Here is a 16,623-nt window from a genome sequence, read left to right on the forward strand (position 1 = left end):
CCCAAGTCCATTTACTAGACATCTTCTCCCACCCCTACACTTTCACATGCAACCTGGTCCTACCCATGTATCCAGCAGGCAGCTCACACTACTCATGCTCCAAAATGAAGCCTTCCCTCATAGCTCGGTGGAAGTCTTCCCCACATCACTGAATCGTATCATAAAGTTTCTTGAGAAAATAAACAATTCAGGCCAAGAGTTTAGCCTAGTGGTAGAGTGCTTGCCTAGCATGCACGAAGACCCAGGTTCGATTCCTTGGTACCACATACTTAGGAAAAAGCCGGAAGTGGTACTGAAGCTCAAGTGGTAGAGCTCTAGCCTTGAGAAAAATCCAAGGACAGTGCTCAGGCTCTGAGCTTAAGCCCAGGACCGGCAAAAAAAAAAAAAAAAGACGAAAATAAGCAATTCAGTCGAATGCAGTGGCTCACACCTGTAATCCTAGCTATTCAGGAGGCTGAGATCTGAGGATCAAGGTTCAAAGCCAGCCCTGGCACTAAAGTCCACAAGACTCTTATCTCCAATTAACCAATAGAAAACCAGAAGTGGCACTGTGGCTCAAGGAGTAGGGCAGTAGCCTTGAGCTGAAGAGCTCAGGGACAATGCCCAGGCCCAGACTTCACGTCCCTCAAATGACAACAACAACAAAAAATTGATTTTGGCACAGCCATACCCATAAATGTGTCTAGAAATGACCACTGAATTCTTTCTTCTCTCTTCCCTCTCCCTGATCTCTACTCTCTCTTCCCCTCCCCTTCTCCCCTACTCCCTTCTCCTCTTCCTCTTCCTCCTCCTCTTTCTCCTCTGTGTGTGTTTCTCTCTGTCTGTCTTTTTTTTCTCTCCCTGTCTCTCTCCTCCCCACCCCCGAGCTTCCTACAAGCTCCCGACATGTGGGCTACTGCACCCCTCAAATCCAACTAGATCATTTTAGCAATCTCTAATTAGCATCCTTGCTGAAAACCTTGGGTCCTCAGTCTATTCTTCACACCACAGCCACAACAACCCATTTAAAATGTCAGACCACATCCCTTCTCTGCCCCAGCACCTCTCAACAACTTCTCATGACAGTAAGCACCAAAGTCATGTGGGTGTGTGGATCCCCTGTCCTCCAGCACACTGGTACTCTTCTTCATCTCTTGGTCCATCTCCATTCATAGGCTTTCACTTTCTTCTGGTAGCTGCTCCTCTAAGGAACCCTGGAATTAGCAACACATTCACTCTCTTTCCTGTTACCCTAATGCCATTTTTCTCCAAAGCCTTTCAAACTGCTCTTTACTATAAGTATTGCTTTGTTTGCTGATTGTTACAGGAACAAGGACTGTTTAAGTAACTACCCCACCATCTAGAACACCGTAGGAACTCAAGTATCTTATTCAAGTATGAACCAAAAACAAAGAAACAAGCACATATAAGGAAATTGATAGATCAGACTCTTGTAGACCTGTGTAAACACTATCTTGTTCATCACATATTACACCATGTGTATGTGGGTGGGGGGGTGGGAAGGCGAGGGAGAATCCTGGGCCTTGAACTCAGATAAGCCTGAGATTTTGTGCTTAAGGATAGCACTCTATCACTTGAGGACAGCTCCACTTTCGGCTTTATTGGAGATGACAGTCTTACAGACTTTCTACCAGGGCCAGCTTTGAACAGGGATCCTCAGAACTCAGCCTTCTAGGTTGCTAGGATTACAGGTGTGAGACACTGGTGCCAGGCTTGACTTTTTTCATTATTGTTACTTTTTGTTGTTGCTGTTGGTTGTGGGACTTGAATTCTGGGTGTTGTCCCTGAGCTCTTCAGCTCCAGGCTACCACCCTACTGTTTGAACCACAGCCCCACTTCTGATTTTCTAGTGGTTAATTGGAGATGAGTCTCATCGAGTTTAGTGCCTGGACTGGCTTTGAATCTTGATCCTCAGATCTCAGCCTCCTGAGCAGCTAGGGTTACAGGTGTGAGCCATCTCTCCGGCCCTTGTGTTTTGGGTTTTTGTTTTTTTAAATGTATGAATCTGAGGCAATGGCATGGAATAACCCATGGATATGAATGGTGGAGTTGGAGTTTAAATCCAGGCTGAATTCCGTTCCTATGGAGCATTACATCACTTTCTTGGATGTCAGGGGTTGCTAAAATGAAGTGGCAGGTTCTCTGCGTGTGTGAAGTGCACAAGTTGGCTCCAGGCCATCGCAGAGATAAAAGCCTTCAGAACTAAACGTGAAGGAGGGGTCCTCCAAGGACAGCAGTTGGATGCCCCCAGAGGAGCTGAGCATTATTAGAGGGGAGGTGGCGGATGCGGGATGAGAAGCAGGCGCCCCGCTGCAGGCCCGCCCGGCGTGACGGCGGCGCACTGCGTCCTCCCAGCCGCTGGGGGGCGGCCGAAGCCGGAGGAGGGCGTTGCTGCGCCGGCCGACGTCGCGTCTTCGGCGCCTGCGCAGTGCGCACGTCAAAGCCGGGCTCGGGCCGGAGTGGGGCGCGGGGCGCCGGGAGCGGCGCGGCCTGAGAGGACTCGGAGGTTTCAGGAGCTGAGCGGAGGCGGAGGCCGAGGCGGCGCCGGGCCTCAACTGCAGCCGTAGCCGCCCCCCACCCCCACCCCCGAGCGAGCGCAGCCGTGTGGAGCCTACCGGCGGGAACGTCGGAACCTCCGCCCGCGCCGCCGCCGCCGCCGCGGGAGTCCGTCGCCGGGAGCAGCCGCGGCGGAAGACAACGGAGGGGCCGAGCGCCCGCGCCGCGCCGCAGGGACCCAGCGAGCAGCCCGAGGCGGCGGCGGCGGCGGCGGCGGCCGAGGACGGGGACGGCGACGACGCGGAGGCCGAGAGGGAGCCGCCCGGCCCGGCCCAACCCCGTGAGTGACCCTGGCCCGGCCCCTCTCGCGGCGCGGACGCCCTCGGGCTTCCGTCCGGCCCCCGGCCCCAGTTCCCTCCATTTTCTCGGGTGGCAGCGTCCGGGTTCCGGGCCGGCCCGGCGGGTCCCGGCATCCCCCGTGCGGGGCGCCTCCGGGTGGCTCCGAGGTGGGGCTGCGGCTGGGCGCGTCCCCGGCCCGAGCCGGGAAGTGTGGACCGGGCCAACCGTCACTCCTCCCGCCCTGGGGGCGGGGGTGGCTCGGGGAGGCCGAGGCGATGGTGGTGGTGGCGGTGGTCGTTCGGGGGGAAGCCGGGAGCGGGAAAGCGGGAAAGCGTCGCTGGTTTGTGGTTAGGAATCGTGCGATCGGGCTCGTCCCCGACTTAGGTTGTCGCAGCCATCGAACCCCGGGTGGGTCCGCGCCGGGAGGAATTCAGAGGAGAACCGGGCGCCGAGCCCCCCCCCCCGGAGGAGCCGAGGCTCTGGTGGTTGAAGATAAGACCAGCGCACCCATTACCACGCTACCGGGAGAGAGGTGATAAGTCCCGCACAGGACCCCACGGAGTGCTGTGAAAGGTGCCCGGGGGAGACGGGACCGGCCGTGGGTTCGATCGCCTTTGGCCTTCGCACAAACCTGGAAGGCTTCCTGGGCGAGGCGGTAGCGTGGTTGGGACTCGGCGGAGGTCCGGTGGTGGGACTGGGAGAAGAGGGGGGGGGGTGGCAAAGCTAGAGGACAAAGGTGACAAAGACATGACTTGGTGAAGCCTCGGTAAGTGAGGTGGCTGGCCCGGGCCTGCCTCGGTGAGGCGGGATGGGCTTCCAGGGGGGGCCACATCCCTTGAATGCTGTTGAGGAGGAGCTGCGTTTGAGCGACCTTCTGAAAGAAACTTAGAGCTCTCGGGCGCAGTGACTCACGAGCCCGGAAATGTAGCCAGGGCATATTGAAGGGCTCTTCACAGGAAGGAGAGGAGGAGGCCCGGTCAGGATTTTTTGACATTCTGTCCCTTGAATTCAGTGCAGTTTTGAGATCGATTCTGACAGTTTCCCGGATGTTTTAAGTATACCATAGCCGAGCCAGGCCAAGTGCTTTTTTTTTTTTTTTTTTTTTGCAGAAATTCATGAGGCTCTTGAGATTCTGGAAAGATGTGTAAAGGGCTCGGCTGCACACGGAACGCGTTTGTTGTTTTTTTGTGGTTTTTTTTTGTGAGTTTGACTTCCCTACAGTGCATCAGGATTTTTAGGTTTATTTTGTTAGGTACACACCTATTTACTGGGCTCACCGGAATGACTGAGGGTAAAACCGAAGTTGTTTCTTTGGAATGACATTTGCGTAAAGCACTCTAAATCAATGATCGTATAAAACTCGAAGATATTGCTTATATTCTAGAGGAAGCTGGACACAGACCTACCCCACCCCCCAGGTAATTTACTTTTAGTTGTGAAAATCATGGAAGAGCCAGAAGTGAAAGTTTTTAGCTGTTTTTCACAGTTTTTGGAATTGCTACCAAATAATTAGTACTTGTGTTTGAAATCTACAAAGTCTGACCTGTTCTAACCAACTCTGAACCTGTGTTGATTTGGTAAGCACTTACTGTATGTTAACAGCTTTTTTCAGTTTTTAAAATTTGCTTATCAGATTAGACATAATCTCTGTAAAATTCACAAGGGATTTTTCTGTTTCTACAAGACCAGGTCTGTGTAGCCCAATCTGGCCTAATTTGGGGATTCTCCTCTCTTAGCGTCCTGAGTTCTGAGATTACAGGCATATACCACCATGCTGGCTCAGTACTGAAATTTTTTAAATAGTATTTTTAACCTTACTATTTAAATCACTCTTAACATTTTTGCATATTTCCTTTTCAGACTTCTATGTATATTTTCTTTACATGAATATGTACATTTGTATACATTTGTATCTTGTTAATCATTTAAAGCATTTTTTTACCCAAGCAAAGGAAGTCTTAGGTTATTAACAGTGGTAATCAAGATTGCATTGTTTACTCAAATGAAACTCAGTAGTTATGTTTAATAGCTGTATGAACAGAACTTTTCCAAAGACTTTTTTTTTCAAAGACTAGTTTGAAATATATTCATTAATTTCTTATAAGCTTTTGAAAAAAAAACTTTCTTTTTTTCAGTACTGGAGACTGAGTACTGTCCTTGGGCTTTCCTCAAGGCTAGAGCCACAGCACCACTTGTGGCTTTTCTATGTATGTGGTACCAAGGAATCAAACCTTGGTCTTCGTGCATGCTAGGCAAGCATTCTACCACTAGGCCAAACTCCTGGCCCTGAGAAAGAAAAAAAAATAAACTTTTTATGTCAGTCCTTGGGTTTGAACTCAGGGACTGGGCTCTGTTCTTGAGCTTTTGTGCTCAAGGCTAATGCTCTGCCACTTGAGCCACAGCTCCACTTCCAGCTTTTGCTTTGTCTTTTTGAGTGGTTTATTGGAGATAACAGTCGGATGAAGTTTTCTGCCCAGTCTGGCTTCCAGTCTTGATCCTGACAGCTCCTAAGATTATGGGTATGAGGCACAAGCACCCTGACAAGTTTGGGATTTCAAATGCTTATTATTTAATGCTCTCATTGGTCTGTGATCAGGAAGTATGGAAGAGAGAATCACAGATCTCTGCTACATGAACAGATGTACTTTTAGAAGGGCTGTGTAAAAAGATTACTCTCACAGTTGGCATCCTGAGTCTCATAAGCTGTTCAATGCAATGCCCCTTCCCAACATCCCCATTCTATTCCTAAAAATAGTCTTTATATTAGAGCTATCCACATAGGTCATCAGTGTGAGTGTGTGTGTGTGTTTTGTGGGTTGTGGGACTTGAACTCTGGACCTGGGTGTTGTCTCTGAGCTCTTCACTCAAGGCTACCACTCTACCCCTTGAGCCACAGTGCTACTTCCAGTTTTTGGTGTTTAATTGGAGATAAGAGTCTCGTGAACTTTATGCGTGGGCTGGCTTTGAACCACAATCCTCAGATCTCAGCCTCCTGAGTAGCTAGGATTACAGGTGTGAGCCACCATGCCTGGCACATATTTAGGTTTTTGTTTGTTTGTTTGTTTGTTTTTGCCAGTCCTGGGCTTCAGCTCAGGGCCTGAGCACTGTCCTTGGACTTTCTCAAGGCTAGAGCTCTACCACTTGAGCCTCAGCACCACTTCTGGCTTTTTTCTATGTATGTGGTACCGAGGAATCGAACCCGGGTCTTCGTGCATGCTAGGCAAGCACTTTAACCACTAGGCCAAACTCCCGGCCCCATATTTAGGTTTTTAAATTCACATTTTTAAAACCAAATATGTAATTTGTTATTAAATGATTTGCTATCATTACAGGGAGCTTTTAAAAAATTTCTAGGCCGGGAGTTTGGCTTAGTGGTAGAGTGCTTGCCTAGCATGCACGAAGCCCCAGGTTCGAATCCTCGGTACCACATACATAGACAAAAAGATGGAAGTGGTGCTGAGGCTCAAGGACAGTGCTCAGGCCCTGAGTTTAAGCCCAGGACTGGCAAAAAAAAAATTCTAGGTAGCTCACTTCAGTTCATTAACATTTTAAAGACTACAAATCCTTGTATTCAGTTTCCTGTGCTTTGCATTCTGAAATGCATTATCCTTTGTTGGCATATAAAATGAGATGTTGAGTTAGATCTAAATTAATATAAAGATAAAAGAATAAGAGCGGGATGTAGCTCAGTGGTGTCATAGGACATTGCCTAGCAAGTGCAATGTCCTATGTTTGATCCCCAGTACCAAAAAAGACAGTTAAAAAATAAAAAGAAGAATAAAGGCTAGGTTAAGAATGAGACTTCGTTTTATAATTTGGTTTCATTTGAATTTTTGTATATTGCAAATGTGTATGCCACATAGCATCTTTATTATTACTTTGGAATATTTAACAAATGCTTTTCTTTTGTGAGATTATAGATTTGTGTGACTACTGCCATATTTTCCAAGAGTTTTACTTCCCAGCATCACTTACAAGTCACACTTGCTTTCTGCCATAGAAATATAGACACACCTATACCCTCACACAGGAAAAAATTATGCTGGATAGTAGAATTTCATTTCAGATAGTTGGTTACCTTACCTTTGGTGATATTTCTTTTTTTTTTCTTTTTTTCTTTTGTCAGTCATGGGGTTTGGTCTCTGGGCCTGGACACTGTCCCTGAGCTCTTCATCTCAAGGCTAGTTTGGTGATATTTCTGTTTTATTGCTTTTAAAAATCCATGTGACTCATTTCTACAGTTTATTTAATTGGGAGTTTGACTTTAAGGACGTCCTGGGCTGTTAGAGAAATAGGAATGTCCTAGGTAATATTAGTATGGAGCTTGAACTCAACGTCTGGGCCCTGGCTCTGAGCTTTTTCACTGAAGGCTAGCACTCTACCATTTGAGCTACTACTCCACTTCTAGCCACAACTAGGTAAGGATCTCATGGAGTCTTTCCTGCCTGGGCTGGCTTTGAACTGTGATCCTTCACTCTCAGCCTCCTGAGTAGTTTAGGATTACAGGTGTGAGCCCCTACCCCCAGCTGGTTTTAACAGGCACAGTTTTGTTGTGTGAAAAAAAGTGTGGGAATAAAGGTGAAATTTATGTCAACCTCTGGGCTACATTACTTTTGACTTGGTATTTAGTTATTTATGTATAAAGATCCTGAATTTGTATGAATGCAGATGAAGCCAAGAAACTTCAAAAATTGCACAAGGATTAAGTCATCATTCTTTTGGAGAGAACATTGGTGCTGAAGCAGTCTGTAATTAAAAGAGGAAATGAGCAGCTGGAGAATTTTTTTTTTGTGAGCTTGTTTGAGAATAGGGTCTTACTGTATAGCCCCAACCCATCTCAAACTTCTGATCCTCCTGCATCATTCAGCCTCTTGAGTGCCGCGATTACAGATACACCATGCTTGACTCTGTACTCTTAATAACTATGGAACCAGTTCCATAACAATTCTAAACTTTATCAGTTTAGAATACTGGGGAAAAGGAAAGTGAGACAACTTTTTCTACCATCATTTGTAGACTAGTCTGGAAATAAAATAATGGGACTTTCTACTTCTGTTGCCCCTTACCTTTCAAGGATTAGGAGAAAAGTGCTCTAGTAGAGTGGGGTGGTGGCAGAGCATGGGTTCTAATTGCTCATGGCCATTCAGCATTTCATGTGTGTATGTGCAGTCCTCCTCTGTGTCATTTTTACTCCTCAGGTTTCCTAGTGTCACTGTGCTTTTAACTTTTGAAGTGAGATTGGAGAGGACAGAAGGGTGGTTTGTAGCAGCTGTGAGGGAGAATGGCATGCCAAGAATTACAAGAGGTCAGTCAGGTGTGAAGTGGCCCTGGAGGAGGGAGATAAAACCTGCTCTGGACATTGTATTGGCGGTGTTCCTGGCATACCTGTTCCTTAATAGAGTATTTCTAACATGAGATTTTGCTGCTAAGACTTATAGTGTTCAAAGTGTTTGCACATGATTGTAGGTGTGAATATATGTATTTTTTTCTATACAACCCAATGGGTTTTGAACTTATGATCCTCCCACCTCAGTTTCCTGTGTGCTAGGATTAGTATGAACCACCACATCCAGTTGTGTATATGCATTTTCATATTCACGTTAAAAAGACAAAGTCTAGTTAGCCAGTATGATTTAGTATGGTAATTATTCTTTTGGAGCACTATCCAATGAATCAACTCTTGAAGACCAAGAAGTAGGATCATATTAGGATGTGGCAACACTTTGACTATTTTGATAAAATGTTGGAAACAAAATAAACATTTTTTAGCTTGATCTTATGTTGCTACTTTATTGCCTTACCTAATGAACTGTTGCTTGTTCTTTTATAGGGTTCCTTTTAAAGTGTGTGTGTGCTCCACAGATTAAATAGTAGGTGTATTTAGCCACACTTGCATAAATGCTTTTACATAGCTATAGGACCACTCTTGGATGCAGAGGATCTGTCGTCACAGGTACTGACAGACCACCTAGATGTGGACTTCACCTCTCCTCCTATGGGCTCTACACCTTAAGCAAAAGATTCTGTAACTTTTCTTTCCTGAGAAGGTTGTAGGATTAATTACTACATTATATACTCAGAACAGATTCTGGGACACATCAAATGCTCAAACATCCTACATTTTGTGTTAGTACTAATAAACAGTGTTCTGAGTAGAAGAAACTTTAGAATTTCAAGCTAGTCAGTAATTCAGAACTTTCTTCTTCGGGTGGGAACTCTGAGGCCCCTGTAACCAGAACATGTTTTGTTAACTTTGTAGACTGAGCTTTCTGCAAAGTAAAGTCACTTACTTAGGGTTATTGTTCTAGGTTATCAGCTGCATGACTGGATTCTCCTCATTCTTCATCTACTTTGCTCAAGTGAAATTTCTGTGTTTTATGCAATCAGGTCTTCTTTAAACTCTTTCTTAACATTGTTAAAGATTGTAGTTGAAATATAGTAAATGCTTTTAGGCATATATCCCTGTTTGGTATAGTGTCCTAATGTTATAATCGTGCTGTAGTTGGCAAGTTTGTTGGAGTATAAGTTAACGTTTGTTGATTATAAATTAAAAGTTGAAATTGGGCGGGGAGTTGGCCTAGTGATAGAATGCTTGCCTAGCATGCTCTAAACCCAGGTTTGATTCCTCAGCACCATGTATATATTTATATAGAAAAAGGCTGGAAGTGGTGCTGTGGCTCGAGGGTAGAGCTCTAGTCTTGAGAAAAGTCCAAAGACAGTGCTTAGGTCCTGAGTTCAAGCCCCACAACTGGCACAAAAAAAAAAGATTGAAATTGACAAAGATCAAGGATCAAGGCAGATGAACAAAAATTACTAGATAAACTTCTGAAGTAGGCAGGTGTCACACAGATGGATACTGCATAGTTGAGCTAGAACTGGAACACAGGTTGGTTTTGATTTGAAATCAATATTCTTGGAATAGGATGTTTTATTTCCTCCACAGGGTTTTGGTTACTTGCTGAGTACTTTTGATTTAGTATTTTAGATTGAAATTTTATGAATAGATGCTATTAAGACTTTTAATAGGTCTTCAAACAGTAACTGCATGTTATAATCCAGAATGAGATGGTTTGTCCTAGATACTTGAGTTGTACAGAGTCATAATTTGATTAGTGGTTTATAGTTTAGCTAGGCCAGTTGGGAGTACTTGTTTTTCATGTCAGTCTTAGGAGTAAGGATGGAAGCCTGTGTTACATACAGTGGGAAAGGTAGAAGCCTAGGAATTTGCTTGGCTGGCTCCTGACTGGTTGACTAACCATGCTGTCACTTGAGGCAAGTCACTCCACCTCCCTGGGCTTCAGTCACCCTGTTATTATGCCAAGTGGCCTAGGTTGAGTAGCCCGGAAGTCTTTCTCTTATGTCTCATGATTGTGTGTGTGTGTGTGTGTGTGTGTGTGTGCATGTGCACACATGTACTTTAACTTTTTCTCTTGTGCTAGGTAGTTCTGGTTTTGCTTGTGGTCTTGAAGTTTGTTTCTTAGAACTTTATGGTATGAACTGTGGTTTTCAAAAAACATTTTTTGTCTCCCGCTCAGTTGTTCAGTGCCTGGAGTTGATTTATAGTACTGAAGTTTTCTGCCTAGGGTAAATGTGAACATTATAATGTGTATTTTCTAGTTTTTCTGTATCCTTATACTTAGGAAAAATTAATCAGTAACTGTTAAATGATTGTAAAGTACAACCTTAGTAAATCAGGTAATGATTAACAAAACCTCAAACCTCATGAGAGTTTATTGTCACAATCCTGTTGTGAGATCTATGAGCTCTTTTAGGGAAAGGAAAACGTTAACCAAAAACAATGGGAGTGGAAAAGAAGACCAAAAATGTAGACTCAAATGCAGGAAAACAAAGAACAGTCCTACAGACAGTGTTCTCTGGTTGTCCTCTACTTGCCTGATGATTGTGGGTATGCCAGCTCAGATGAGGGGTCCTTACCTGCCATAGAAGAGATGAGAGAGAGCAAGACCACTATCAGGATTCATAGCTCCTTGAGAAAGCATTCCAACTTAGTTTGGTCCACATGCTAGAGTTTTTTTGCCCCATAATTAGGTCTTATTCCAGGCCAGGCTGGAAAGTCCATGACATGAGGCTCTTTTCTCCAGATAACTACCAAAAGGCTGGAAATGGAGCTGTAGCTCATGTGGTAGAAAGTCCATGCCCAGGCCCTAAATTCAAGCCCTAGCCTAGAAAAAAACCAGAAAAGAATAAATGATTGCTACTGTGCATATACTTGCCAAATGCTGGTGCATTGTTTGAGATTTCTATATGTAGCTCATTTAATTCTATAAGAACCCTATTTTCATGTTCATATTTTCAGATGTGTAATGAATGAAAAGAAGCTAAGTAACTGATGTGACATTAAACACCTAGGAAAGGCCTTAGACTGGAAACCCTGACTGCAGAGCTTGACCTATAACCTACCATACTTTGCTGCTCTATCACAGACAATGGATTGTAGGATCATCCTGGAACAGAAAGTGTCCGATACAAAAGCAGATCGAATCTCACATGGAGAGAACTTTCATATTACTGAGTTGCCAGCAGTGATCTTTGGGAGTCATGAAGAAATGGAGCCTTACAGGAAAATTAGATAAGTTTAAGTACTGTTTTTCTAAACAAGGAAAAAAGTAGAATTCACAAATTCTAGAGACTAAACTTGGTATTGATTGCTAACAGTCCTTAACTGTTGATTTCTAGAAGCTCCCATGCATGTACTAGTTCTTTCCCTGCTAAGATTCTAATATTGGGATTAGCTGAAAATTATTCAGCCTCAAAGTGTTAGTTGGGAAACTCTAAAGCTTGTACATCTTTAGAAGATGGGGGAAGCTGGCAATACAGCTTCTACTGTGGTAGGGCACTTGCCTTAGCATGCTGGGTTCTGCCCCAACACTGAGGATCAAAAGCCCTCCTATATATTCTGAGTCCTAGAAAAAATACCCAAAGATAGCAAATTCATGTTAGAAAACTAGCATAAACTCCAATTTCACTCACCAAAGTTGCCATGAGAGTCCTAAGTAAAACACCAGAAGTTTATATTAACTAGGAAATTATTACTAGGTATAATGGGACCATAATTCAGTCTATGTTAGTAGTGGCAGAGGGTGCAGAGGGTTTGAGGTTGAAACTAGCTCTGGCAAAGATAGCAAGACACAGTCTCAGGGACAAAACTGTTAAAAGGTCTGGGAGTCTGGCATAGGATGTAGTACTTGCTAAGTTTGTATAAGGATCTAGTGTAGCCAGAGAGGGAGAGAAAAAGAAAAGAAGAATGATTAAAGAAGGTACCAGTTGGTATTTACTCATTTCCAGGTATTAACCTGTATTATCTTGGCTAATCCAAAAAACCTGAGGTTGTTACTGTTACTCTCATTTTTTTTTTTTTTTTTTTTTTGCCAGTCCTGGGCTTGAGCTCAGGGCCTGAGCACTGTCCTTGGACTTTCTCAAGGCTAGAGCTCTACCACTTGAGCCTCAGCACCACTTCCGGCTTTTTTCTATATATGTGGTACCGAGGAATCGAACCCGGGTCTTCATGCATGCTAGGCAAGCACTTTAACCACTAGGCCAAACTCCCGGCCCCTGTTACTCTCATTTTACTAATGAAGAAGTTTAGGATACAAGAATTAATTACATGAATCTGGTTTTGAGCCCTAGGGGTCTGGTACTGCTGTATTTAATCCTTGGGCTGTATATCATCTTAATATGTGCCAAGATAAATGTTAAGTAATTCTTCCTGATTTATGAACTTTTTTTTTTTTGTCAGTCCTGGGGCTTGAACTCAGGGCCTAAAGCACTGTCTTTGGACACTTTTTACTCAAGGCTAGTGCTCTGCTATTTGAGCCACAGCTCCACTTCTGGCTTTTTCTGAGTATGTGGTACCCAGGCATTGAACCCAGGGCTTCATATATGTTAGGCGAGCATTCTACCACTAGGCTATCCTGCCGCCCCCCAATATATAAACTTTTAATTTTAAGATCAGAAAACCTGCTGATGATTGCTGCAATTCTGTCAGTACAACAATTCTTCAAACAAAATATAAAACTATTTGAAAACAGGTAGAAAAAAGTTTAGTAAGACAGGTGCCGGTGGCTCACACCTATAACCCGAGCTACTCCGGAGGCTTGAGATCTGAGGACTGAAGTTCAAAGCCAGCCTGGGTAGAAAAGTCTCTACTCTTATCTCCAGTTAACCTGGAAGTGGCACTTGGCTCAAAGTGATAGAATGGTACCCTTGAGCAAAAGAGCTTAGTTAGGGTCAATGCCCAGACCCTGAGTTGAAGCCCCACAACCAAAAAGTAAAGAAAAGAAAAGGGGTTTTCCTAAGAAGCTATAAAGTTCTGAGTTAAAGGCCATAGAAAATTACCTTTTTTTTTTTTTTGCTGGCTGGGGCAATGTCATGGGCCTTGAACTCTGGGCCTGGGCGCTGTCCCTGAGCTCTTCAGCTCAAGGCTACTGCCCTACCCCTTGAGACTCAGCCCCACTTCCTGTTTTCTAGTGGTTAGTTGGAGATAGAGTCTCATGATCTTTAGTGCCCAGGCTGGCTTTGAACTGAGATCCTCAGATCTCAGCCTCCTGAGTAGCTAGGATTACAGGCATGAGCCACTGAGCCCAGTGAAAATTACCATATTCTTGAATGGGGAGGTTTAGCAAGAAAATTTTAGTGTTAAAATCAAGTAAATCAGGTAAGTCAGTGGCCAGAGAGTACTGTTAGACTTTTTAAAACTCAGCCTCTAAAACTCAATAGAAGATACATAGGAAATGAGTGGAGAAAAGTATTATTTAGCAAAAAAATATTTTGGACATTTGGTCATTCTTCAGTTGTTTGTGTTTTATTTTTATTTTATTGTTTTGTTTTGTAGGGGTGTGCATGGGTGCGTGTGTGCACACACATGCTTGCACACACATATGCCATACTGGAGATCAAACTGAGGACTTTGTACTTGGCTTTACCTCCAAGCCATGTCCCCATCCCAGGAAAATCAATTCTGATAACTAAGCTACCCTTGTTAAGTATATCTGATGAAAGAATGAATAAACATAAATTACAAGAAAACAGTATCACACCTTTCCATTGCTTTCATGTTATCAGAAGGAAAGAAATCCTAAGATGTGAATGAGAAAAAGGTTTGTATGATAATGAACAGAGTTGATATTTACTCTGTATGGTAAAAACCCAGGGAAAAAAATGGATAAGTAGTATTTATTAGTAAGCTACTCCTACAGTCTTAAGTGTTCCCCTGGTTACTCTTTTCATTGTAAAATGAGAAGTTATTTTCTAAACAATGTAGACTCTGCAGGTAGTGTTTTGCTGAGACATTTTGATGCATACCTCTACCAAACAGCCTGACAGTCCTTAACTTTGCTCTGATGAGAGTGTATGCTGTTACCCCTTGCAGCTGCTGCCTTTCTGACAAGTTCTAAAACACTGGATAGATGAAAAGTCAGTACAGGTAGTTAGCTAAATAAAATAAATGTAAGTAAGCAGTGGGAACCTTAAACTAGAGTTTAATGCTAGTTGGGATATGTCGAGTCCTAAGACAAAATAATTTCATATACTGCTGATAAGGCTATTCTGGAAAATAGTTTGGTCCAGTATATAACTACGGTGTAAAGATGTTAATTTCATGTAATCCAGGAAAAGATTATTTTCAGGCTTACTCTAAGTAATTGCCAGTGTCTTAAAAAATCTAGACCTTTTATTGATTGTAGTGGTGGTTATTGATCTCTGAATATCCTGAGAACCATTGAATTGTATTCCTTAAATAGGTAAATTGTATGTGAATTATTTTAAATAAAGCTGTTACTTCGGGTCAGGAACTTGGCCTAGTGGTTAAAGTGCTTGCCTAGCATGCACGAAGACCCGGGTTCGATTCCTTGGTACCACATATATAGAAAAAGCTGGAAGTGGTGCTGAGGCTCAAGTGGTAGAGTTCTAGCCTTGAGAAAGTCCAAGGACAGTGCTCAGGCCCTGAGCTCAAGCCCAGGACTGGCAAAATAAATAAATAAATAAAGCTGTTACTTCAAATCATCTGTTTTTTAGTTGTTAAATAGAAGAAAATAGTTTGCTTTGGATTATTAAGAATACTCCAGAAATTAGAGCTTTCCCATTTTTCTACCCAGATTTAGTGGTATACCACCCCATTTGATGCAGTGTTACAAATCTGTAGAAAGTCAAGTTCATGTTGATCAAAGGAAAAAGAGCTGATAGACCAGTGATACTACCCTTTGAGCAAGAGGACTCATAACTTGTCATTTCAAAGTCAGTCATAAGACTACATGCTGAGGTTTTCAGGAGACACTTTCTAATTCATCTTGATTCAGAACACAAGCACAATCTCTCCCTGTTGGTTTTCCCCTAGTAGCCCAGCCTTTGAAGCGTACCTGAGATTGCCCTAGGGATGCCCAATGGAAATGTGGTTTTTTAAAAAGATACCAGAAACAAAGGTGCATAAGTTGGGGCAAATGGCTCAAAGATTAGACAGGTGAAGAGATCCTGTGAAGTGAAGTAAGATCCTTGGCTGCTGAGGAAATTAAATCAACCTTTTCTAATCCTTCAGCAATGAGAGCAGGATGAGAGGAATCAAAATAAATGAAGTGTGTGCGTGGAGGGGCAAATGCAACTAGTTTACCACCTGGTCTAGATCAGCGTGGCTGGTGGGAGGTTGAAGAGTTATTACATAGGTATCTTTCCATAAACATAGTGAATACTAGTTAGTTACTTGTTTATTTGAAATGTCACATATTGTTGAGAGTCTGTCATCAGCAAGGAATATATTTATGTGTAATTGACCCTGCTAGGTCCTACTTTTGGGGGGGGGTAGGTCATGGGGCTTGAACTCAGCCTGGGCGCTGTCCCTGAGTTCTTCAACTCAAGGCTACCACCCTACCCCTGGGCCTGGGCACTGTCCTTGAGCTCTTCAGCTCAAGGCTACCACCCTATCCTTGAGCCAAGCCTCACTTCCCATTTTCTTTTTTTTTTTTTTGCCAGTCCTGGGCTTGAGCTCAGGGCCTGAGCACTGTCCTTGGACTTTCTCAAGGCTAGAGCTCTACCACTTGAGCCTCAGCACCACTTCCGGCTTTTTTCTATGTATGTGGTACCGAGGAATCGAACCCGGGTATTCATGCATGCTAGGCACGCACTTTAACCACTAGGCAAAACTCCCGCCCCCCCCCCCCACTTCCCATTTTCTAAAGATAAGAGTCTCAGGTCCTTTTGTGCCCTGGCTGGCTTTGAACCTTGATCCTCAGAACTCAGCCTCCTGAGTAGATAGGATTTCAGGTGTGAGCCACCTGCCCAGCTAGGTCTTACTCTTAAGTGTTAAGTTCTTTGTCCTTGGTAGGTGGGCAAGTGAACAGAACCTACCTAGACCAAGGTAGTCACAGTTTAGTGGGAGTAAACAAATATCCTGATTTGACCTCATTACCCTCATACATATTGCGTCTCTCTAGGTTCCTGAAATTGCCCTGGAATATGCTTTGTCACTTTATGTTCTGCTTTGCAAAACTAGCTGTCTCCTGGGATGACTTAGTTCCGATGAATCATTCTGGAGCCAAAGTACTCACTGGTCCTTTGGAACCCAGGACTGGTCCTTTGGAACCCAGGACTGGTCCTTTTAAAAGAGTCTTTTGACTGTCCTTCCCCCTGAATGAGAACTGTGATGTTAGTAGCTCTAAAATCCTCTAGTTTTCTTCAAGGTAGAACTCTTAACAGATTCTAAATGTAATCACTTTGTGCCCCAATTCCTTCTTATTCCATCCTCACATATATAGCTTCCTGGGAACTACTGAAGGAGAA

General features: G+C 43.8%; 1 protein-coding gene across 4 annotated transcripts in view; it reads left to right on the top strand.

Moving 5' to 3' along the window:
- The window catches only part of Cab39 (calcium binding protein 39), a 101,789-nt gene that overhangs the window by 21,344 nt on the left and 63,822 nt on the right, over positions 1-16,623 (top strand). The window contains exon 1 of one of the 4 annotated variants that reach the window (XM_090355010.1): positions 2,607-2,836. The exons of 2 other annotated variants lie outside the window; for them this stretch is intronic. The gene's annotated coding sequence lies outside the window, so the exon portion shown is untranslated. Of the gene's footprint in view, positions 1-2,606; positions 2,837-3,331; positions 3,409-16,623 lie in introns of those variants that run through there. One more of the 4 variants, XM_090355009.1, reaches the window with a different exon arrangement.

This window comes from Megascapheus bottae, chromosome 21 (genome assembly GCF_031878675.1).
Source record: "Megascapheus bottae isolate mThoBot1 chromosome 21, mThoBot2.hap1, whole genome shotgun sequence".
Taxonomy (NCBI): domain Eukaryota; kingdom Metazoa; phylum Chordata; class Mammalia; order Rodentia; family Geomyidae; genus Megascapheus; species Megascapheus bottae.